General features: G+C 42.4%; 1 long non-coding RNA gene across 5 annotated transcripts; it reads right to left on the bottom strand.

Moving 5' to 3' along the window:
* Window positions 1-4,188: 4,188 nt before the first annotated feature.
* On the bottom strand, window positions 4,189-25,965 carry LOC102572984 (uncharacterized). 5 transcript variants are annotated; one of them, XR_009460015.1, is made up of 5 exons: window positions 24,842-25,965; window positions 24,175-24,247; window positions 8,104-8,277; window positions 7,522-7,637; window positions 4,189-7,212 (listed from the first exon to the last, which is right to left on the bottom strand). It is a non-coding gene; the product is annotated as an uncharacterized LOC102572984 (long non-coding RNA). The 5 variants fall into 5 exon arrangements; XR_363760.4 differs by lacking the exon at window positions 24,175-24,247; XR_009460019.1 differs by lacking the exon at window positions 24,175-24,247 and having other exon boundaries at window positions 25,546-25,965.
* Window positions 25,966-25,990: the final 25 nt, after the last annotated feature.

The following is a 25,990-nucleotide window of genomic DNA, read 5'->3' as shown; positions in this document are numbered from 1 at the left end:
CCTCCTGCATATCTGGTCTCATGAAATGCAGCACTGTCAAGATCAAATTGTGAAAGTTTTCTGGCCATGAGTGCTGTCCTCGCTCTGGTCAATCATTGTTAGGGTTGTCCATCAGGGTCCAGATGTTTCAGGTTTCAAACATCATTACTTACCCCAGATAGTGTGAGCCCACTGTAGTTTACAGGTCAAGTGAAATTAAACACACTATTTGTATGACAACTTTTCTAATCAGCTGCCGATATGGGATGAGCTGAGTGGATACTAACTAGGCCTGCTCAATCATGATTGCAGTTGCTGAATTGCATGCCTGTCTCAATTCCAAATACAAAACAACCATCATACAATCATCACCTCTGCATAGGTGTGTGGCTAGGGGTTTCTGGTAACCACTAGCACCTGCTTCTATTGCCACAAGGCTTGCTGTTGAAGGAAAATGCCTGCTCATGTCTTAACATGAGGACGCCATTGTGCATCAGCAGCCACACTGTACATCATGGGGAGGAAACCTTAATCCAGTGGCAAGGAAGACCTAAATGATCAGAGATCTCTATTCTGCTACATGCAGATTAGATTCACTGCAACACAAATGACAGCACATGAAGAACAGTGCATGCAATCCTTTGCATGCAAACAACTGGAGGTCAGGCTGAGGTCCTTTAGAAAATTTACTCCATGAGGAAATGGTGTTTTACATTTTGTATGTGAAAGATTAATTTGAGATTAGGTAGGTTTTTTCTATCCCTAACTTTTACCATTCTGTACAAATGCAGAAAAAGTCTGAAGAGATCAAAGTTGTATTTTGCAAATATATCTGTTTTTACACTAGGTTAATCAAAAGTCTTCATATTTGGTAAAAAGCCTCACACATGAGCTGAAAACTTCTGTCCATTACTACAATTCAATAGACAAGTATTTTAATTATGGATTTATAATTTCCTAAACATAGCAGAAATAGAGGCTACCTCAGCTGAAACCACTGACATAAATGGGTGTATTTTCAATGCATCTTCTTCTCATAATGCTGTAGATTCCTCTGAATCACAGAACTAAAAATGATTAGCAAGCTAAAAAAATTGTAATTGTGTCTACACTTCTATGTTTTTCGGGTCCTAGCATGAAGGGGCACCAAACCAGTTTGGAGCTTCTAGGTGCTACCACAACACAAATACATAAAAATAACAGGACAGAGGGTAGATAGAAAAGGGACTTTCAATAAATTTAATGCTTTGGATTTCTGGTAAAGGTTTAAGGAACATTTATTCATTATTAAATCAGTCCCCACCCTGTTGCCCTACAAAACAACACTACTGACCCATTCATCCTCCACAAAGCTTGGGTGGCCTAAAATTCCGCGGCTAATTTCAAATTCCCGTTGGCAAAGGTACTTGCCTTCCTGCTACCATTTCACGTGGCATATTTGTTGGCTTTTTTGCCATTTCTTCCTATGACCATTTCATTTCTGCCTTTTAATTCTTTTAATATTTATTTTATCGATTCAGGGTGAAGGGGTAAAAAAGGACTGCTAACCTCAGACATATACTGTTTCACTTTGTGATGTTTTCTTTAAGCTAACACTCTAAAATAGGGATCCCTTTGTTAAAGAGACAGTGGTATATTCCCATTCCCTGTTTATAGTGTTCTTTTCCCAGATCCCAGAAGCTGGAGCCAAATAAAATCCTTAACTAATATGGAATTTCAGCCTAAATGGTCACAAATTAACCAGAGTGGGCTGTATGTTAGTTAAAACAAATTACTCTCATTTTCCATTTTTGGTCTCTACTACAAGAAATGAGATAGTTAATTTTAAATGCAAAACTTTGTACACCATGCAAACCATGTCTGTATGTCAAAGTAAAATAACAAATCTAATGAGGAATGTTAAAAAAGCAGGACCCATTAGTTTAAAGATACATGGAAGCAGCCAAAGATGACAAACATGCATAAAATTCAAAACATGATGGAAAAGGGAACAGGCGCTGAACCACATAAATCAGTGTTTTGAATTCTATTTCTCTGTGGGTATAATTGTACCTTAGTTTCTTATAATGATTTATTGAGGTAAATATTCTGTATGGTTTAACAGCTACAGCTTCAAAGTGTCAGGCACAGACTCTCCTTTATTCATGAGGCAGCTGAGTAGTGGGATGTGAATTAGCTTCTGTATTCTGGGACTTGGCAAAGTTTGTTTTTAAGGTCCTTATAAAGGATTCATGTTGATGCAGCTATTCAAATGCGAAAAACACTGTGCTGTAATGGATGAAATAGAAAACCTTTACAGTGATTCTGAAGGAAAAAAAAGTAAATAAATGGAAATAAACCATGCAGAATTACTTTCTGCTAAAGGAAGGAATGCCCTTGAGTTAATTTTAATCCACTATTTCATGTGCTGGAACACAGAGAAACCTAATTTCTTGATGAAGTACTAAAGTGTGAAGGGAATCCAGAATTTACTTTTAAATATAAAAAAAAATAAATTATGAGAAAGAAATGGAATTAAGTTTTAAACTGTGACATTTGCAGTTTGGGTTGATTGCCAAGCCACAGTTTCTATTGCTCTCAGACCAGGATAAACCAACCATTAACTAATAAAAAGAGTCATAGTCCATGAAAGCTATGATGGCATTTAAACAGTTCTTAATCTATTATTAAGAAAGAATAATTTGCAAAATATATTCTCTCCTCTGTTTACATTCATAGAGCCATGCTTAACAGAAATTATATACGGGCTCCCATGGTGTGGAAACCCCATGGAATCCACGAAAATTCACTAGCTTCTTTGCATGCTGTGCCAAGATATTCAGCAGGAACTTTGGTCACTGCCAAGAAACACGTGTGCCTCAGATACAGAAGCTCTGCGTGTACTGGTATTTCAACATTCCTGGAGAGAAATCTGACCCCTTGATACATACACTGGTTCTCTGGCATGCTTACATTTCTCCCCATCTGTCAGAGTGGCATTGTGCCTTCTCACAAAGGTGGGATGCCAGTTTTGGAGTACAGGTGCCAACCAGATATAAGTTTAGACTAATATCCAGCAAAATGCAGCAAATATCATCTTGCCCGCAATAAGATCATCCTTGTTGTGGTGCAGGCCAAATTAGGTTCTCATGCTTCATTAGGAAACGTGTCATCAACTGACAATTCTAGGTACCAACAACAAATGCCTGTTTTCTGCAAAACATTGATTAGTCTGAGAATTTCCTAAACTGAAGTTCAAATCACTACCTCCTGAATTTTCAAAACATTACAACCATAATCATGAATTGGTATCTTTCAGAAAGCTGCAAGAAACCATGAGCAGGGGCATGATTGATTTATCCTCCTCAAGCATCCCTTGATAAGTTCCAATGTTCTTAAGAAAGGTAACTAGGTCAATAGATGAGAAGTTTGAAGAAAGGCTTTTGTAATCTTTCATAGGTTGGCAAGCATGAAAAAGGAGAGCACTTCTGGTATTCTGACAGTCACTAGGACAAGAGTCCCAAGAAAGCTCTCCTTTTAATATTTTTCAACTATTTATAGAAGGCAGCCAAACCTGTACACTAAGCAGTACGGCTGTGTGAAATTTTGCTAGCTGTTTTATTTCGACTAATTTTGAGCTCAAAACAGCAAAATCAAAATGAAATGAAGGGCTTTGAAACAGTCTTGAAACAAAATGAGGGCAGTCAAAACATTTCAAAAGTTTCAAAACGTTTTGAGTTTCGAAGCAGCCAGCCAGGTGGTGGGAGAAAGGGGAGCTCCCAGTGGCTCCGCAGCCCCATGTGGCTCAGCCCAGCGTGGAGCGCAGCCCTGGCTCTCCCCATGTCCCATGGCCAGGCTCTGCTCAGTAGGGCTGGCGGAGCTGATGGGAGCGCAGTGCCGGCTCTGCCTGCCTCCAGCCAGGCTGCAATCTGATCGGCTCTGCCAGCCCCATGGAGCTTAGCCCAATGGCAGAAGGTAGGCAGAGCCCACGCTGTGCTCTGCCTCCCACCACTGGGCTGAGTTCCACAGGGCTGTGGGAAGCCGATCACAATGCTGGGGAGGGGAACTCAGCCCGGCTGAGTTTCCCAGCCCGATCACAGCACTGGGGAAGTGAACTCAACTGAGCTGAGTTCCCTTCCCCAGCCCGATCGAAACGTCGAAACAGCATCAAAACAGCGAAAGCATTTTGACGAAATGGAACAAAGCAGTGCTTTCGAAATGAAACAAAACTCAAAACAAAACACTGTTCCATTGAAACGGGTGTCAAAGCAGAACGCTGCTGTTTTGCACAGCCTTACTAAGCAGTGTTATACATATATTGAAAATACATGAAATGGACAGTTTGAGAATATAATTACATAAATTAGAAAATGTGGTTGCTGGCTGTACAATATCTTTGCCCCTCATGTGTAGGAGTTACACTGTTTTCATATAGTCATAAAACTGAGTAATGCTATTTAAGAATCAGGAAATAAATTACATTCTGAATTTGTTTATAATGAAAAATGAATATATTGACAAATATTTTCTAAATAAAAGAAAATGAATAGTCACTAGACCCATAAACAAAGCAATCCTAAACCAATATAGGTTTCATTTCCAAATGGTCATAGTCTAAGCTATATATAAATGTAAACCACAGTGAATCTGGCATGGGTAGGCAAGGAAAGCTTTCTGCTTTCAAGAAAAAATCCACTGGCCTCTTACTGCAATTTTTTGTGACTTAAATAATTTGTTTATTGAAAAATGTGCTTTATACATCAGCAGTCTTTGGTGAGTTTGTTAAATAGACCACTCAAGAGAGGGATTCAGATTATGCAGTACCTTTTGACTTTTTTTCTCTGCTTATTACTTGGACAGCTTGTCCATACTTTTTAGACAGCTTGTCATACTCAGATGCAGCCATTTAGCCTCACCAGCTTTGATAAGCCCATACTAGTAAATATTAACAAATATTCCAATGCACATATACATTATGCTATTTTTACCTTAAATTTGCTATTGCCACACTATCTCTGCCCTGACTCTTAACCACATTCTATGAAGGATAACAGAATCCTGTTATTCTACCAAGCTCCTTAAAAGGAGGACACCCTAAGAATTCCTCTTCTCAATATGAGGAGGAAAGAGAACAGAGGTTAATTCCTAAAATTAGAAAGCATTTAGTAAGTAGAGAACATAGGCTGAATTACTTCACACAATGGGAAATACACATACAGAATCAGATACTTGGAAAGACCATTAAAACAAGGATGTTAAGGAGTTCAAGAAGAACCTAAACGTGTTTATGGAGAATGTAGGGATTGGTGGGTATAGTAAAAAAATAGAGAAAACTTGAAAAAGAAAAGGAGGAGGGATGGGAATACTAGTTTATATAGGCCTGTCCTCTTCTCTACATATTTTTTAATATTCTTTAATGATACTGCTCTTCCACATCCAATCTCACATCAAATTGTGCATTTAAAATTCCTTGACTCAGCAAATTAAAAATATCATGATAGTGTCTAGAAATGCCTGCTCTGAAAACCAGGATACATATATGAACTGCCAAAGTATTGTGCCTGCAGCTGTTTCAGCTGAGATCTCAGTGACAATGGCTACAAGACAATTGTACAAAGATACTTGCTACTATAGGCAAGGTAGGGTTGGTTTGAAGCAAAGTACTTGGATGATTAATATAATAATCACTAACTTCAACCTTATAATAGTTTGAAAAGATACTGCATGAATTTTAAAAGCTAAGTTGCAAAAAACAGATCTCAGGTCTGGGAAGGTAATTAATTTTCTATTGTTTTGTAATATTTATTGTATTTACTCATTCAAAGCCCAGTAGGCTGCTGCTGCTACACAGTTAATATTCAACAATCTAGTGTAAGAGAAGTGAGCAAACTTTACAGCCTTCTGCCTTTACAGGAAGTGTGTTACAACAATTAAATGTCCAAACCAGCATTGCCAAAGAAACATTGCCTACTTAATGTAACATCCATCCATCTAGCTACAATAACCATGTCACTTTATAGGAGGGATAGGCAACCCCCCTGGCATGTATGGCAATTAGCAGCACAGGGAGACATTTTAACTGGCCAGGAGGTGCGTGAAAAAATTATTTAAAAAAACAAATATTTTTTAAGTTGCTGCTCTGGGCTCTCTGGAGCAGCCGCAGGTCCCAGTGCTGTGGCAGGCACCTGGGGTGGGGTGAGGAGCACACAGGCAGAGACACAGTCTGCGTTCTGCTGCCCGTGCACCCTGTCCCTGGAGGGGAGCTGCAGCTGGGTGGGGCCGGGACCTGGGCAGGCGCTGTGGAGTGGTGCTGTGCTGAAGGTTTCCGGTCAGCTCGGCCCCGAGCATTGCCTGCAGCAGCTGTTCCCACGGCCCAGAGGCGATCCCACGGCCAGGCCCTTGCACCAGGGGTGGCTTCACCCCACTCATGCTATGGCCAGCACATATGGAAGCCAAGCCCAGAGGTCCCCAAGCCCAGCATCCTGCCCTGGCCAGATGCCATCCTCTCACGAGTAGGGCAGCTGCAGCCCATCCTCATGGAGCTGCATGGGCTGAGCTGAGCCCCACCTCAGGTGCTGCTGGGTGCCCCTGCTCAGCTGCCATGGCCTGAGTCGCAAAGCCCTGGGACAGCCCCTGCTTCCCACCCAGCCCCAACTCTCCTCCAGCTGCCGCCTTCCCAGGGGCCTGGCTGGGCTGGCCTGCCCTGCCCATGACACCTCCTTCTCTCCCCCCGGACCCTGCCCCGAATGCCCAGCCCCAACACATGGCATCCCAGTGTTGCCCCCACCTGGGTGAGTCAGGGCATCTGTCTGTCCAAGCCGTGGCCAGTCCCGCCATCCCTCCCAGCTCTGGGCCCAGGCTACCCCTGCTCTGGGACTATTGAGGAGGTCTGGGCGCCTTGGCCCTCGCAGCTGCTGTTGGGGTGTCACTGCCTCCCTCTGCCGGACACTGCCCTGAACTAGCGGGCCCGAGATACAGCTGGTAACAGTGGGAGACATGGGCAGCAAGGGACACACTTTTTCTCTTTTTCCTTTTTTTTTTCTCTTTTTCTCTCTCTTTCTGCTGTTCTTCTTTTTCTTCTCTTCCTTCTCCTCGTTTTCTCTCTTCTCTTATTTCCGCGTTTCTCCTCTTTTTCTTTTTTCTCTCTCTCTTCTCTCCTTTTTCTATTTCTTCTTTTTCTCTTTCTCTATCCATTTTTCTCTGTCTCCTCTTTTCTTTCTCTCTGTCTTCTCTCTCTTCTCTCAACACAACATGCTTAACAAAAAAACCACACAAAAACAAAGGTAGTATATGAAGTTTTATTTATGGTCACTGGGTTTAGAATTTTTAGAAAACCTGATATTTACTGTAAAAAAAGCAACATTTATGATTATTAACTATATTAATATGCAGTGCATCCTGTCACGTACCCCCTGCCCCAGATTTGTTTTTCTGGTGTGTCGGCACTCCAGCACCTTACAAGGTAGACACTGCAGCTTTTTTGGCACTCCGGCCAAAAATGTTGCCTACCCCTGCTTGATAGGCTTTATAGGAGCTAAATGGATAAACAATGACAATACTTACACAATTATACACTATTGGGATGCAGATCAATAGGAATGTTCTTGTAGTGGCTGAAAGACTTGGTAGTACTGTGGGGAAAAGACAGCATCATGATTCATCTCTGCAAATCTAGAACACTGTAAAAAGAGAAATCTCAATCAGTCTTTTACATTTCACTAGGATAATAGGTACGTATGAAAAATCTCTTACTTTCAGAAAATACAGCAGCCAGGGGCCAATATCTTCCCACAGATACATGCACAGTTCTCACTTAAGAGAGTTTGGAAGCTGTATAGATCTTGAACACTTCAGGTGACAGAATGATTAAACTGTGGTCATAATTATACATTGTCAAAAATATTTTCTTAACAAAACAAACTGAATATTCTCTTGACCAGTAAGCAAAACAATCCTAACATAATATGATGTGTTTAAGATAAACATAGTCTAAACTCTAATTAATGTATACATGTAAACCACAAGCAGATACTTAAAAACATGAGAGAACTTAGCTAGCCTTCTCCTGCCCTACTAGCAGTTGCCAGCAAAAGTACACAAAAATGGGCGAAGTTAGAAATATATTTAACAGTTCTGGTATCTTACATTGTTGGACCAATCTCTTTCTTGCATTCTTCAATCCTGCTTCAAGATTTATGAACCTCCAGAACAGCTGGGTTTGGGCATTACCATTTCCCTTGCTACTAGCCCTCTAAATGGAACCATCTGATAAATATTGGTAGTGAAGCAAAAGATGCATTTCATTACAGAGATTTTCACCTGTAGAAAAGAAAACCATAGCACAAATTAAGATTCTCTGTTTTGCTTTCTGGAAATAATAAAATAAAAGCTTCTTCATAACCTTACAATTTATGTTCTTAATAAAATGAGTTAAAACTAAATGTTTATAAATACTACAATACTTAAAACTTTAACGCTATAATTTTTACAAGTCAGCTAGACATTCTTGACACAAAGGTATTTATAGGCAACTTGTAGTGTTTCCTGTCCAGCTGCGTAGGTTGGCTAGAACCTGATCTTGAAAGCACTTCAAGTACATGCTTAACATTATCCACTAGTCATTTTAATTAAGCCATGCAAACTTCTAAGATGTATGAAACCAATAGGCACTTCCAATATTTTTAGGATCAGAACACTAGTGAAATATTTTGAAAGCGACCACATCAGTTACATAATGCTACCACTATGCAGCAAAAGCCAGTGCGAAGTAAATGGTGTCATCTTGTGATCCTTACACAAGTAAAATCCCATTAGCCCACCTGCTGCTAGAGATAGTCTGGTGTCTTCCTCCGCAATTAACGGAGGTGCCCAAAGACCAAATTCTGCTGGGATGTCATACATGCATTATTGACTATATAACAGGGATTTAATTTCCCTGTGACCAAGTACTATTTTTTGGGACCTGGGAAGGAAACAGATGATTTCAGCAATTCATGATCACTATCTCATCCCATAATGAAGTCCCCTGGTATACATAAAACTGCCATGTAATAACCTAAAAATACTGAGATATAACAACTTTCTGAACACTACTAGGTGATGTAATCTTATCACATATTAGTTATAAAAATTTCTTCTATAAATATTTTAATTAAGCCTAATAGAGGATTGCAGAATTAAAAAAAAACAACAGGAAAGCAATGCAACAGCTATAGCTAAGTAAACCTCCCAACACGCTCTGGAAGGAATTACAGGACAATGGCTCTAGCCCTAAGCAACACAACTATTTGCCAGGTATGGAGTCTAGAGATTGAAACGACATTAAAACCCTCACAAAACCCTCACAGGAGTGGAAAGGGTGGTGATTTGTAAGTGATTGTCTCGGGGGGTAGACAGAGGTTATCAGAATAAGCTGGGTCTTCTTCAGATCCAGGGAATGGTAGTCTTTCAGGAGAGATGGGCATGTGTTGTATATGTTTTGGTGTGCTCAAAGGAGCAGGAGGAGTCAGAGATGTAGTCAACTGAAGAACTGACATTTTGTAGCTGTGTGTTGGGATAAAGACAGCAGTGAATTTCTGCTCAATTCCAACAGCAAAGAAAGCAAGACTTAGAGAAGGAAAAAAAGCCAAAAGAGTAAAAAAAGATTTAGTCTTCTCAGGAAAAAGCATAAGAAGAGATGGGAAAGATAAATTGTGAGAAACTCAGAAAAAGTCACCTGGTAGAAATAAGCAGAGATGCACCTAAATAATCAAGAGCTGACTTTGGCCACATATAGACATTCAGTTTCTTCTGGGAGAGCCACTGCTCTCCCATAAAAAAATATGAAACTACAGATGTTCAGGATTTTTCTCCCAGAGAAAAATACACCAGGAACAACCAAGGTTAAATCATTCCTGTGAGAGTTTCTCCTGGAAAAGCAAATGTTTCTATTTTTCCTTTGGAAGGAAGCTACAGCACAGTTCTACAACATCCTAAGATGTTTTCCTGCCCTTCTCCCTCCTCCCCCAAACATAGTGAGTCACTTGGGCTGGACTCTACTCCTCCAGCCAAGCAGAGACCAGAACATGCCTCCTTCACAATTCCCACATTGTGCTGCAGAAAGACACAGGCTGACCCTCAGCAGTCAGGGTCAACCAATCAGGGCTATCCTGTACACTGCTGCCACTTGTCTCCAGGCAGACTAAGTGAGCCTGCAGGGCATGCTGAGATGAGTGCACAGGGGCCCCTGGTGGCACAGCATCAGCAGTGCACACTATCTACTCTTCAGGGACTCAGCATTCACATGCCTGTTCAGGGATCTCTTTTCTACAAGGAAAACAAAACTGGGAGAATTCTTCCAGATCATTTAAACATGTATACCCAGCCAAATGCACAGCTGCTGCTCTGAGGAACAGAAAAAAAAAAAATGATCACAAGGGCACTTGAGAGGAGTATCCACATTATCTGCAGATATAATAAAGAGAGAGAGAGAGAGGCCAGAACAAGCCAGCCAGACTAGTAAATCTAAGGGACAACCTCATAGAGCAAAACATGAAAGAGTATGAAAGAAGCAGCAACTAGGTTCCTATCAAATAATTCAGCCGCAGCTGGTCTTGAGCAGGCAATAGTTTGAGGGGGGAAAACATCAGCTTGAAAAAGAAAAGCTGCGTGTAGAGGCCAAACAACTTGCAGACAGCGAGAAAAATTAAGACAGTGAGAAGGAATAGCAGGACAAACAAGAATGGAGAGTAGAAAGAAAGAAGCAGTGAAGCAATTGGGGAAAAAAGACTGACTACCATGAACATCAAATGGACAAAATGGGCCAGCAACATTCTGATTCAGTGGATAGAGACAGATTCTATGACAACCAAGACACCTAGGTCCATGGGCAGCATAAGTTCTAAGCAGGTACCTTGTTATAGGCATAGGAATAACACAAATGAGTTTTTCATATTTTTTGAGAGGATTTAAATTGGGTAGCCACTGAGCACTGAGTTCAGTATCTTTCTCCCTGTCTAGGTGGATGCTTTCATCTAGGGTCTAGAAAAGAAGCTGGAAATTATAAGTCATGTAAACAAGCTCAGTTACAAAAGTTTGAATTGATACCTGGTGTACACAGGAACAAGATTTCTGGGCTTTGGGGTATCAGATAAAAAAGGATATAAACTATGCTGAAGGGCACAGGGATACACAGGAAAACAGCAGAATTCTTGCTAGTATTACAGGGTGCTGATGAGCCAATGAGTCTGGAGCATTTTTTTAATTTTTTTTTTTTTTTTTTGCTTTTTTTTTTCCATCTGACCTAAAATCTTGGATAACAGACAAAAATCCTAGAATAAGCAACTGAAAAATGGGTTGATAAATGTGCATGGCAGATAGATAAGGGCTGAAAGAAAACTCAGAGTAGAGTGCCACATGGAATAGACTTAGGATGGAGGACACAAAAGTGCTTCCCTGGTAATGGAAGCAAATAAACTCAAGGCACAGAGATCTGCAGCCTTAAACCAACCTCCTAATATCAATACCCAAGATATGAGACATCATCATTGCATGGGAGCATGATACAAATAAGCTGACTGCCCAACAATTAAGCACCTGTAGCACTAGGCCATGGAGGAAAACCTTTCTGAGATTGATCACACTTTTGAAAGAGCCACCCGGATACTTCATGAAGAATTGCTGCAGTACAGAAGAAAAACTCCTGTGAATTGCACATCACTGGTTATGACATAGCTTCCCCCCCTGGAACCTATATGGAAAATCCTCAAACAATTGCAATTCATACTAGAAGGAGACCCAATTCTTAAACAGCTCTTCCCAGAACCACGCATCCTATCCTTTAAACCAACACCAAACCTTGCCAACTTCATCACGAGAAGCAAAACCTCCCACAGCCCAAAACACGCTGAATGGATCCAGACCAATGCCTAACCCACTCACAATTAAATCAGTTTGTCTGACTAGGCCCATCTTACCACATGATCCAGATTTACTCTTTATGACTGCCTTGTCCTCATCATTTATCAGCATTTATGATTTTTTCTAAATTCTCTCCCTTTTGCAATTTTTGTCAGCAGTGATTTCCACCTAGATGTTTCAGAAAATTACTTGATAGCACTAGGCCAACTGCTGATTCCTTTGGACTTTCACTAAAAACACTTAAATTAGTTCCATCTTAGGTAGTAACCAGGGATGTGCAAATTGGGCCCTATTCGATTTGGATTCGGCCTGGATAAGGGACAGTGATTCAGTTCAGATCACTGTCCCTGATCAGATTCAGACGAATCAAAACATTCTATGCTGATTCAGACATAGACACAGCTTTAAATGTTTTTTCTACATACCTTGAGGTACCAGAGTGGCTTGTGAACACTGCAGTGCTGGGGCACATGGAGCATTGCACAGGAGCATTTGGGGGGGGGGGGGGGGGGGGGGAGAAGTACTTCCTATCCATTTCCGGATCTGCCGGGGAGCATGCTGGGGGCCCTCCCCACATCCCCCGGCTTGGTGATCAGCTGTGGGGAGACCCCGGGTGCCCCCCCAGACCCAGAGGGCACCAGTTGCTGAACCTGGGGGTGCAGGGGGGTTCCCCAGCACACTGCCTGGCAGACCGGAATTGCTTCTGGTCCACTTCCCGGTCTGCTGCCAAGCATGCTGGGGAGCCCCCCACACTTCTGTGGGACACTCCATGAGCCCCAGCATCACAGCATTCACGAGCCGCCTGCTACCTCAAGGTATGTAGAAAAAACATTTAAAGCTGTGTCTATGTCCGAATTGCCAAATCTTTCCAAATCGATTTGGAGGGTTCTGATTCAATTCAGAGAGATTCAAGGGTCCTTTGATTCGAGTTGGATTCAGAGATTTGGCCACTAAATTGGGCCGAATCTCCACCAAATCAAATCAGAGACCAAAGCTTCGCACAGCCCGAGTAGTAACCCAGCCACATGTTCACATGGTGTTCATATGTTCACATAGTAACCCAGCCACATGTTCAAAAGGTGCGACTAAACAGGGAATAAACCAAAGTGGTTAGGCAAAATGTGTAAAAACTTTGTGGCGAGTTCCCATCGCTCCTTAAATTGAATGTATGGTCAGGCCAATCAACCAAGTGAAGCTTCCAGCCTCAGAAGTGCATTGGAGCCCTTGACTTTGATGCTATCCTGAGATTGGGAGCACCAATCAGGTGACTGACACTCCAAACGAGGTGCATCATGACCCTGGGCTCCCCCTGAATCAGCAATATGGCACAATTGGGATCCGATTCCCGATTACACAATCATAACTCCTGCCATGCATGGGTAGCATGGTAGGAAGTTAAATTGCTGGGATCACAGATCAGATCTCATTGAACTTTTAAGTGAATGAAGATCCTGCAGTTCTGTTCCCTTTAGCAGCAGCATCAAATGGGTTATAACAGGGGTGGGCAATTATTTGGACCTGTAGGCCACATAAAGAGTTTTGCTAAGCTGTTGCGGGCCAGAAACCACCCTACCCTCCAACTCACCAAAACTTCCTATGTGGGATGGGAAGGCAAGCAGGGAGTGGTGTTTGGGAGCGGGACAGGTGGGTGAGGCTGGGATCACAGGGTAGGGTCATGGGATGGTGACAGTACAGAGCCGGTGCAGAGCCACAATCCACTGTCCACACACCCTTGTGATAGGTGCAGGTTCCACAGGCAGGGACATACAGCGAGCAGATCAAAGCTCTGCCCTGGCTCTGTGTTGTCACCACCCAAAGATCACAGCTCCAACCTGGGTATGTGCCCTGCCTGCACAGGTCCTAGCCAGTCTCCATGGGGACCCTAGGGTCACAGGGCGGTGACAGCACGAGCCAGGAGCAGAGCTGTGTTGTGCTCCCTGCACATCCCTGCCTGCAGAATCGGGGCTCTGTCCCAGCCCCAGCCTCACACTGTCACCGCCCCAAAATCCCAGGGTCTCCCTGGCCCTGCCTGCCCGTCTTGCTCCTGGACACTGCTCTCTACCAGCCCACGGCCCCATCCCAGCTGCCCAGGCTGTGTGCCCTGCCCGCATGGGTCCTGCCCTTGACAGTGGGTGCATGGCAGACAGGCCAGGGTGCCCAGGCAGCAGAGCTACGTCCAGCAGTGGCAGCCAGAAGGAGCCGCCAGAAAATGGAGTCCAGTTGCCATACCACCCTGGCCCTGCTGCGCACCTGGGGGCAATGGAACCAGCTGCATGCACCACAGCTCAGGCAGCCCCTTGTACCTGGGCTGGGTGGGATCGAGGGACCCAGACAAAAGCTGTATTTTGCCTACTCCTGGATTATAGTGACCAGGCAGCCTTATAGGAAATGTTAGTTATTTTAAACCTAAGGCATTAAGAGAAAACTTCATAAACCAACAAGCCAGTCTGTATGCATGCCTCCCCAAGGCTCACTGCTGAAATTGAGGAAGGCCAAACTTTTTCACACCTTTTGCAATACCACTCTCTTCCCATCATCCTGTTCCCTTGGATACCCTATGACCACTGATCCCCTATTTCCTTCCTGAGAGTGCTTTTTAACTGTCTCTGGCAACAGAGTTATGTCAGTTTGAGCTGGAGCCTAGAATAATGCCATTGTCTTGTAACTGGCATCAGTGTTTGTTGGGAGGTTTGCTTAGCTACAGTTATTGTATTGTTTGCCTACTCTTTTATTCTGCAGCCACCAATGAGCCAAATTCGATACACTCCTATTCATTCCTAAAGGAAAGTAATGTTTAATATTAGCCCTTCAATGACCAGGATATTGCACTCCAATATGCAAAATTATTACATATTACTTTTCTTAGATTATTGTACAGAAACTCCAAACCAGTCAGACAGCTTGTTGTGAAACTGCAACCAAGTGGAAATAGAAAATCTTAGAACTTCTGATAGCAGAAAAACTGAAACAAAAACTGATACAGAAAAACAGATACAACAGCTAATTACAGAGGCTCCTTCCAAGTAGTAGTGTCATCATGCCATTAATTGTTGAATCCACTTGTCAGCAAGGCTCAGAAAAATTTCAGGCCTTAGCAATTCTCTAACTACCAAATAATATGCCTTTCTGTAACATGACCTCAACATATTTGAGGTTAAACTTTGTAAGTCTTTTTCCACTGTTCCTAAGCTTTGGAACTTAATCAGATCTACATACAACAACAAGAACAACAGGGCTGTATCTTACTACTACTTTTTAAACATTTTCATTGCATATTTCCTCTATAACAATTTTTTTAAATGAAATGATAAACAGATTTCCCTTTTTGGTTAATAAAAAGTTTGGCCTGTGTAAGGACTGAAAAAACTGGACTCCAAAACATCAACTCTGGTTCTTCAAATATCTAGATATTATCTCCTACTACAGCCTTAACATACTATTTCATCCTATTTACAAAAAAATTATAATCCATAATACTTAATAATATATAAGCCCATTCTTACACACACTACATGTAACAGCGCTAAGTTTACAGAATAATGTTTAGGTTGCAGAGTGATGCATTAAAAAAAATGAAGTAATAGGTACCAGGTTTATTCCTAACCAACTTTAACAGCATCTTCCTGTGCATCCATCCTGTGAATAACTTAGGAAACTTGTGGGGGAAAAATAGCATGCAACAGGGGTGGGCAAAATGTGACCTGTGGGCTGGATGTGGCCTGCCAGGCCATTCTATCTGGCCCACAGGACCCCTAAAAAATTTAGAAAATTAATATGCATCTGCCCCTGGCTGCCTGTTATGCAGCCCTCGATGGCTTACCAAAACTCAGTAAGTGGCCCTCTACCCGAAATAATTGCCCACCCCGGTATATAATCATGTAAAGAGAGTATCATAATGCATATATATATATATATATATATATATATATATATATATGCAAAGGGCCAAAATAAAGTTGTTGAGGTATTTCCTAACTTTTAAGTGCTTGAATATGCAACCTGAATACCATTCTTTGACACAGGTTTTAAATAAAATGGAATAGGTTTCTTTAAAAGGAAATAGGTAAAACAAATTGTAACCCGTGCTGGCACGCTAGGCCAGGTGATTTGCCAGATTTTCGATCCTCAGGGTGCCAGTGGCCTTGGGACCCCCTCAGGCAGATCTGATGACTGAGGTGTCCCATGGAGAGGTGTGTTCCTCACCCTCACTGCCCAGGAATTTACTCTGAACCCAATGAACCCATTGGTTTCTTTATTATGTGCAACTATATACAGAAAAGAAATTAATAAGCAAAAGAAGAAAAATATATCAAATAACAATAGGTTATAATAAAACCAACTGCAACATTAAGTGAATAATTCCAACACACTGGGTGGTCCCACCACTTGCATCAAACAACCTCAATAATTACCTTCACCTGGTATAACCTTTTAAAACAGTTTCCCCCTGATAATCCAGGTTGATTTCCCTCTGGTCACAATCCCCTTCCCATAACAATAAATGGCAACGCAGCTTTAACTATGATCCACCACTAGATGGTGAAGGTAAGTCTTCTGCTGTTCGGGGGAAAGTGAACTCCTTGGTCTTTCTTAATAACTCAGCAAAACAAGTCTCCGATCAGCCACTGCACATAATAGGCTTCTTTTCTTTAGTTTCCTTTTGAAAAATACACCTCCTGCAAACGCTAGGGATTAAGTGTCCCCTCCTACACCCGTGTGGCTTGGGGATTCTCACATCCCGCTCCCTTTCTGAACTGTCTCTCTCCCCCAGCACCTCCACCTCCACATGCAGACAGCGGATTCCCTCTGCAGGTCTCTGTTCCTGCAGTACGAGCCTTGCCAGCTGAAGCAGAGGACTTCCTTCTGCAGGTCTCTGATCAGGCAGCTTCTCCCAGCTAGCTTAGCAACCCCTCCCCACTCTTTCCCTGGGTACCTGTGTGCCTGATTGCATAGCTCTGACCTGGGTGGGAAATCTGCTTCTCCTGGGATACTCAGGCTCTCCTCCGTCCTGATGTCTGCTCCCCAGCGAGCCTCAGCTCCATTCCCTCTGCATGGAGGGAGGGAAAGAGGGGAAGGAGGAGGGGGCTGCGTTTCTGCCTCTCTCTCCAGGCTGGTGTTGCTCCCTTCTGGCTTCTCTGTTCTTCTTTTCACTCCCTCAACTTTTTATGGCTCAATAGCAGCCAATCAGAGCCCTCAGTTTGCAATGGGGGCTCTGGTCACAGTTCAAATGTTCCAATAAAAAGCATGCACTGTGCACAGCACACCATCCAGCCTGGGAAAGCTAATGTACCCTCTGCAATTTTTTTTGCTGCATTTCTTTCAAAGTTCTTAGGCACAGCTCACCCACTCAGCTTGCAGCCAAGTGAGCCTTTGCAGCTGTTACAAAATTATATTATGTAGAACTGCAACAAGACTTCCACCACACATCATAAGCAACATTTGAACTTTGAACTTTTAGTGCCGTGTGGCACAAACCTGTACTGCTATAAGAATACCTATAGTTGCTGAAAGTAGATTATTATCCTAGGAAGTGGGTAGGCAGCTGGTAAGTCTTTGATTCGGGTAAAACTGAAGGAAGCCCAGTCATGCTCTCTCTGTCTCACTTGCAATTGGGAGAGAGAGTTCCTATCCTGTGCACAGAAAGGAACATGAGCTTTTGTGGAAACGTTCTGAGTTTCAAGGAGTAGCTCTGGGCAGCCCCACCTGGCTCTTCCTGCGACTCATTACTATGGCTCCATTAGCTCCACAGTATCTGCTGCACTGGCAGCACTGTGAGCCCAGCCTCACAATGTTTGTATTTGGTTACTAATTTGACGGACTGCCAAAGTTCTCCTAAGCAATGCAAGGAAAGAGGGGAAATGGGGATTTTCAAAGGTTTATATCTCAGCAAAACCTGAATTAAATTTCATGGGATGAAGAAAAGTCACTTCTCTAGCCAAGGGCTTTCTGCCTGCCAAATTTCAAAGGCTGAATCCAAACAATGAAGCTGTTGGAGCTTCTCAAATCATGCTTTTAATATTTCTTTTTCACATGGAAACTGCTAGAAAACTAAACATTGGAATCTGCTACCAACTGTCACTGTAGATAGGTGGATAAGATAAAGCCAATATCAGCTGTTAATATTCAAGGGTTTAACTACCCTATTGATGAAATTTGTAGCACTTTAGTTTAACATAAACATACTTCTCACTGACCCTCTGCTATGGACCTTCAGGCCTCTTTGCAAGGTAAAAAACACAAGCCAAGAGACATAGCTCTGCTAGGGACCGGTTTGTGACCTTAGATGAGGAAACTTTCTGGGTTTCACTCTCTCTCCTGAAAAACTGGGATAATGTTACTTATTCTCTTTGACATATCACCAGTTTAATTATTTGAAAAACACCATATTAAACTATTACTGTCTTGTACTCCCTTTAGCTGACCGTGGTCATCACCACTAGTGGAGTTCATAGTGAGCAGGAATTGGTGAGCAGCAGCTGTTACCACCTGCTCTGCTCTTCTGTTCTGAACAGAAATAACAATTCTAATAGGCAGATTTGGGAAGGAAGTGGACACTTTCCACTTTAATGGATTTTAATGGGAAGTTGTTTCTGTATTTCACAGCAACACAGAAATCAGAAAAGTGATAAAGACTTATTAGGCCAATTTGTCAATGCTTCCAAAAGAGCAGGATTTATCCCTGTGTAACATTAAGAAGTGCTATGTCCATTTCACATTCAGACTATTAAGGTATAGGTCTTCTGCTACATCTCTTTGGAAAACGCACATGAAAAGTTTAGATTTACAGTTTTCTCAAAAGCAGTTCCTCAAAGCAATACTGGATGTTGCCTATATACACATTAAAGGATGACACATACCTTTATCTGTTTGACCACAAGAGAATGAAATAAAGAAACAAGCAGAACTTCTCTAGACAAATGTATATATTTTGGTAATACTAACATTTTTGTGCTATTGCACAGATTTGCACTAAAATAACTATTTTTGCAGATATTTTGTATGAGTTTTCCTCCCTTTACTGGGACTCTTACCTATAAACAAGTACAGCAGGAATAGAAGCAAAAGAAATGGGAAATATGAGGCTATATGTCTTCACTCCAATAAAAATGTGCTTTTACTAAAGTACAATATTGTAGCTCTGTACCACAAACAGTGGTAAATGAAGTGTACTCAGTACAATATGATGTAAAATCCTAGCGGAGATAAAGTACTGTTTATATTTAGATATAGCTAGTCAAGGTTAACCTCAAGTGAAGGATATATGGTTGACTTTGGCTAGCTACGGCAAAACAAATACTACCTGTCCCTGATCTCCCATAGATCTTTCCACTAAAATGGTTGTCACAACTTGGCTATCACAATGTGGAAAACATCACATTTTGTATAGCAAAGAGGTAGTCTAACAGGTAAGGCAGCACCTACTAGGTTCAACGATATGATCACACTTTTCATTTCTTTGTTTTTGTCAGTCTTTAAATGAGGGCAACAATTCCTCTTTTGTTTGTACTATAAATAATAGGTTGTTCTGCTACACTAGAAATGAAACTAAATGAAGATGGTACTCTATATATTGATGTGCTTCCTGTCTTGTTTACGATAAAAACTGTACTGTTTTTAGAGGGGACGTGTTCTAAGAAAAGCTTTTAGAACAGGTTCATAAGTATTAAAGCTATTTCAAGATGAGGACATTTCTACCCTTTATTTCCTTAGTCCTTGAAAGGGCTTTTTAAATGTTAACAGCTATGACTGCCTTTCTAAACTGATGTACCCTTCTCAGTTCTCTCCCTTTGTAGCTATCTTTTTGTCTCTTCTTAGCTTTTCTCCTCTTTCCCCTCTCAAAACAAAAACTGATAAGAGATTAACCTTGAACTTTTGGTTAGTATCATGATACAAAAATGTTGCAAGGTGCACTGAGAGTAAGAATTCAATTAAAAATGATCCTTGCCTTACATATATATTGTATTTTTTTCCCATGCTCCCTTGTGGTAGTATCTATTGCAAATCACTAATAATAAAAGTAGGTGAGAAAGCAGGACATACCAGAAGTATTTTCAATTAAAGATTCTGAGAGAAATTGCATATCTTATGACAGAAATTGCACACATTTCAAAATAAATTGACATTTTTAACAGATTTTTTATTTTAAAAGGCTGTTTTTGAAAATAGGTTTCAAACTAAAAACTTTGAAGTTTCACTGCTAAGCTTTCTTGTAAAGTGTTCTGAAAGGGTAACTACTTTGATGATCAGAAATTAATTAGTTATAATGAAAAATCCTAAACAACTTGAATAAAAAATTCCTAAATGCTATGAGTTTTATACATGCTAACTTGTTAGCATGTTACCCAACAACTATAGTCCAATTAAGCTGCAGTTAATACTTAGCCCATGTATAGCGCTTTGAACATGCACTGTGCAATCATTAATTAATCCTCATAAAGTTGATATGTTATCTTAATTTCACAGACAACGCAGAGAAGTGAGATAACCTGCCCAGGGCTGCATAATAACTCAGTGGCCCAGCCACAATTATGATACAAGTTCTGACTCCCAATTCCATAGTCACTACTTTAGACAAGGGGTTGGCAGCCTACAGCCCACGTGCTAGATCCAAGCTGCAAAGAGGCTGAATCCAAAACGGAACAGGATGGAGAATATCAGGCAGCATGCAGCTGCAATCTAGCTATCCCCCCTCGACAGGTACCTTGAGTTGGGGTGGGGAGTGGTAATTTACAACCTACAGCAAGAAGCTGGGTCAAGCTCTGGCCCCAGGAGGCAAAAAATTGCCAACTCCTGCTCCAGACCATACTATCTCTATACAGTTACCTACTAAAATAAGATCGATGTCACGTAACAAGTTCTTCAGAAGACCTTGCAGAAGCATTTCTATTTAAACTCTGTGCTTTCCCATACTTACAACTTTCCAAAACAATCTTTTGAACTAAAATTTTCTACGCTTCTGTCTGCAAAATATCTATTCAGCAATTTTAAAATTCAGGTTAGGTGGAAGTTCTAGCCATATTTCTTTCAAGATCGATGCCAACACTATAACATACATTACTGATACCTGAAACTTGGCTGATTCAAGAGATTATTCTTTATTTATAATTTATTTCTAGTAGTTCCCAGAAGGTATTGGGTGTTTTCCAAACAGAAAAGATAACACAATTGCCATCGAGAATGGAGCGCACTATATAAACATGGAAAGCCAGACAGAATGCTGAGGAAAAGGGTACAATGTATAAAGAACAGCAAGATACATATCTGATTATTCATTTATTTTTCATAATAATGGTGTAACATATTTAAACAGAACTTTTGAGAGAGAATCTCAAAACACCCTTTTTGCCATGCTGAAGCAAGCCATTTATTCTTGCCCTGTTGTCCGTCTCTTTTAATTAGCTACTGTTCTAGTGCAGAATTGTACTCTTGCCTCATGACTATTTAGTTTAATAGGCTCTTGTGAGTGACCCAGTCAAAGGCTTTTGGAAAGTCCAAATAAATACTTGTTATGCTTTACAAAATAAAATAATTCTGGCAAATCAAAATAGACAAAGGAATGCTCTTTGACTCCTGTAACTTCCATCTAAAGAGGACTTTTATCATTCTGTTTTTAATAATCATTTACTGTGATATAAACATTAATGCTCTGAAATGTCCAGGATTACCCTCTATAAAGACACACAAAACATTTGGTTCCTGCCGCTCCTAACTGATTTTAATGAATCCATGTTTTTTTTAAATAAATACCACTGAGTCCTGGAGACTTGTAGCTCACCTCCTCTTCTGTCTTTCAGCAAGTACCTACTAGGGGTACAGATAGAGATTTTGGGGGCTGATCCCAATAACCGATTTTTAAGGAGGGATATCAACCCATGCCAATCCAATTTCCGATAAAGCCATGTGCAGCTGGCAAGTCTGTTGTGGTGAAAGGGGAGGGGAGAGGAAAGGGGCTTGGGAGGAGGGCGGATCAACGCCCCCTGTGGTGAGGGAGGGAGTGGGGCTGGGGATGGGACAGAGCCATGGCTCATCTGGGGGGCATGGGGAGAGGTGCGGGGGGCTCCTGCCACTCATCTGGGAAGGAACAGGGAGGGGTGTGCCCCCAGATATGTGCTAGGTGAGCTGGGCAGGCTGCAGTGCTGGAAGGGAGTTGCGGGGGCTGCAGCCACACCAAATTTTGCTGTAGCCCCCTCCCAGTTCTGCCACCATCCATCCTAAGCGCAGTACATCCCCTTGCCTCATCCTGCAGCTGCAGTCCACCCGGCCCACCCTGCACAGATCCGCCTCCTGGATGAGTGGTGGGAGGCGCTAGACAAGTGGAGCACAGTGGCGGGAGCCACCCCCGCACTCCTCAGATGAGCTGTGGCTCTACCCTGCACCCTGCCCCACCCCAGATGGGTAGTGTCTACCCCAGCCCCACTCCCTCCCTCACCAATGGGGTATTGATCTGCCCCCCCCCCCCTTCACCACAACAGATTTAACAGCTACACACAGCTCTCCATGCCACCAGGCTGTTCTCCTTGCTGCTCGTGTGCTGCACCGTGGCTGCATGCACACACGGGCATTTATCAGCCAAACTATTGGCCACATCAGGCCAATTTCTGATGTAGTCAATTTTCTTTATATCGGTGCCAATACAATATCGGACCGATGTATGGGTGCACCTCTAGTACCTACACCTGTTACACTGGGATTTTTAACCAGATAATAGAGAAAAGGTTTATGGGAGCCCCTTATTAAAAATATTTCCAGGACTTCACCATTCACGTAAAACCACCAACACAATAACGCATGTGAATCTTAATAGATCATAATTGCTCCCAAAAGCCCCAACTGCTTATCACAGTGTGCCATAATTTGAAACAGATCCCATATGAAAGGCCAGTTTCAGAGTATAACAATACTTCTCATTTACACGTGCTTAAAATAATAAAAGGCAACATTTCACATTTACTTTCTGTAATGGTGCAATTGCTGCAGGGATAAACTCTCACAGATATATGTTTCTTTTGGAAACATATGGGACAACATGATCTTTACAGCATTTTTTTTTAAATTAGGAAACAAGTTTTAGGTTAAAGTACACCAAAACTGACTACCTTAAATGCTTAATGTAAAGATCCCATTATATTTTCAAAGCAGTAAAACTCCCATTGAACTTAACAGGAGTAAAGGTACAGTTAAAAACTACACATTTTTTAAAAAGTCAATGTGGTTTCATTACTGTTGTATCAATGCTCTATTATAACACTGCATTTGAAAATATTGGAATTTTAATTAGATCAGCACACGATTAGAATCACTGGTCACCTCCAAAAGAGGTTATTTTATATTTGTAAACCAAAAAATCTCCATGAAAGTTGCATATGTTGTATACAAACATTAAGTCAAAACATCACCATCCTAATATTGGGGGGTATTTTTAGAGAAAAGTAAATATTTGAGAGCCACAAAGTGAACAAATTAGTTTAAACTCAGACTCTTTCTCCCTCTCTAAGTCTTTGTATTTAATTAGGATGCTGGTGTATCTGGAGTACTACATAATACTAGATACAATGAACCTCCTGCTACATCTGCCTTCCAGAATGCTTTTTGTGGCTGCCACGTCTGTTCTTCTGTGACTCTGTTTAGCTCCACAAAGAAGCATTTGGGGATGTGACCCAAAGCAGCGGGCTTAGATAAAATGTTTGTCATGTGAGTGACTTTAGAAGCCTATATTCTCTTTGCAGATATGACTATCAGTGTGCATTGGGCTCCTCAGCATCTTAAATTAACTTTGAAAATTGGACTTGGAGTCTTCAAGAATTTTTGAAAATGTTACTATAAAAGAAAAATTGTACCTGTTTCAGATGCAGGTAAATTTGGTTGGCCCAGTTTAGTTAAACTCTTTCAAATTTCCATGTGAACCCTCTTGTATTAATATCTATATGGCTTGTTTGGGTTTTGTATAAATGGTTTAAGTCAATTTGAGCTAAACCAAACTTTATAAAGGCCACCTCTCTAAATGAGAAAAATCCCAGGCAACAACACAACTGATGATCCTTCCAATTAAATCTCTGCCCTGTACTTAACTACATCTTGAAGGCATCAAAAAATTCAGACCCTAAGGGAAAAGAAAAAGAGACCACAAAGAGAGAGCAAATCAAGTGTTAAACTAAAGTGTTTTCAGTTCCACCTACAACATTTCTCACCGGTTCTCATCAGCATTGATAGCAGGTGTGGGGAAAGTCAGGAGTTTTTCCCCTGGACTCTTCTGGACTGATAAGTAGGGAGCACAGAGTACATAGGCAGCCAGAACTAACAGATGAAACAAGGTGGTACCTGAATCAGATGAAGCTGTGTGAAGCTTGAGTTTCTATAGCAAGGAGAAAGGACCCAAGGGGAGGTTCTTGGCCTGGGTGGAAAGGCAGAGAGAGGAGGAAAGTGTGCTTGGAATGGGTGCTCAAGGGGGTTGGGAATATCTAAAAATATTAGGTTTGGACAGGGTATAAAAAAGGTCCCACCTCTCATCCTCCCTTAGTTCAGTTAATCTTCCCCATGTTGTCAGCCATATTCTGATTCTGTCTACTTCAACCACCATCTCACCCCAACTTATCTATGAAACCCTGGTCCATTAACCCTAGCTTCCACTCTGTCCCCCTCCGAGTTCCTCCTTCCCTATTTTTCCAGCCACAAAATACCACAGCAGCTTCACCTCTTCCACAACGCCGTAGTTCAGCAAGCCAGAAACATAGGGTGCTTACAAAACAGGCAGAAAGATAGCTTGTCTCATACTTTGCACCATCATGGCAGCTGGGCAGAGTAATTACTGGGAAAACCTTGTTCTGTCTCTGTGACCAGATGCATGAGATTCCAGCAGGCCATCCATTGGGGTGGCAGGTGGGGGCAATCTACGAGCATGAGTTGCTTCCTGCACAATATGCTTTGAAATTTAGCCTGGAGTGAAAGATGAGGAAGAAGATGCACACCCTGACAGCTGTTATGGTACCTGTGTATGCACACCTTCTTCACTAGGAATCCTTCCCATGTGTTCTGGATCTTCACTGAACATGTGGTGCTGGTCAGGAGGTGCTGCTGTGGACTTATGGGAGTGTACCTGCCCAACCAGTTGGTTTGTAGCCCGCAATGGCAAGGAACAGAAGTCTCAAAACACTAGCTAGTTTCTTCTCATTTCCTTGGGGTGAGAAGGGTGCTAGGCTAAGGCATGTCATAGGAATACCTGCAGGGCCCAGTTGAGGATCAAGCTCCCATTGGGCAGGGTCTGTCTGGTCCCATACACCCTGTCACTCCCACAGCCCCTTGAAGCCAGAGATAACTGCAAAGAAAGACTTTACAGAGCGCAGAAGCATTTTCAAGATTCATGCCTTTCTCCTTGGCAACAACTACCTAAGACCCAACACTTAGCCCCCACCCACCACCTTCTTCTTCTTCTCAGGGTCCCTCTTGCGCCTCCCAAGTGGCCCCTCTGTGCTCTAAGGGAAAGGGTTGGAGCAGCAAGGCAGATGAGGCTCTTTGGGTAGACGTATCTTTCGTTAGACCTAGTTGGAAAAATCATTCTTTGCAAGCTTTCAGGCACAAACACCCATCTCCAGACATAGACAGGCCAACACCCCTTGGAGGAGGCGGCATTTAGCACCGTCACTGAGGGGCAAGGGAGCACACAGGCCTTGGCAATGCAAATGGCCCCCTCACCTCCTTGCTCCCAAATTTTGCAAGCAGAGGTAACAGCACCTGGCTTAGGAGCAGAGCTTTCACCGGGTTTTTTTCTCTCTCTCCCCCTCTCAAAGTGCTTGGAGCCCACCTATAAAGCCTTGGGCAGGGGAGAAAAGCAGCCTGGAGCAAGGGGACAGACCCCCCACCCTATACCCTAGCAGGAGAGGTTGTGCTAAGAGCTGGGAACCTCCCTCAGGCTCCCCAGACTTTCCCCCTCCGACCTAAACCAGTCTGCGGCTACTCGGGCCTAGCAGCAGCTCCACACCCCAGCGGGCGGGGCTCCCTCGCAGCGCAACCAATCAAGGCGCGAGGCCTCCCGTCCCTCCTCGCCTGCCGCGCGAGGGATCCTGGGTCGTGGAGTCCCGCCACCCCTTCCCTCGCACGCCGGACGCGGAGGGAAGGACTACAACTCCCAGCATGCGCA

The sequence above is a fragment of the Alligator mississippiensis genome, chromosome 2 (genome assembly GCF_030867095.1).
Source record: "Alligator mississippiensis isolate rAllMis1 chromosome 2, rAllMis1, whole genome shotgun sequence".
In the NCBI taxonomy this organism is placed as follows: domain Eukaryota; kingdom Metazoa; phylum Chordata; order Crocodylia; family Alligatoridae; genus Alligator; species Alligator mississippiensis.
This window is presented reverse-complemented; position numbering and strand designations above follow the sequence as displayed.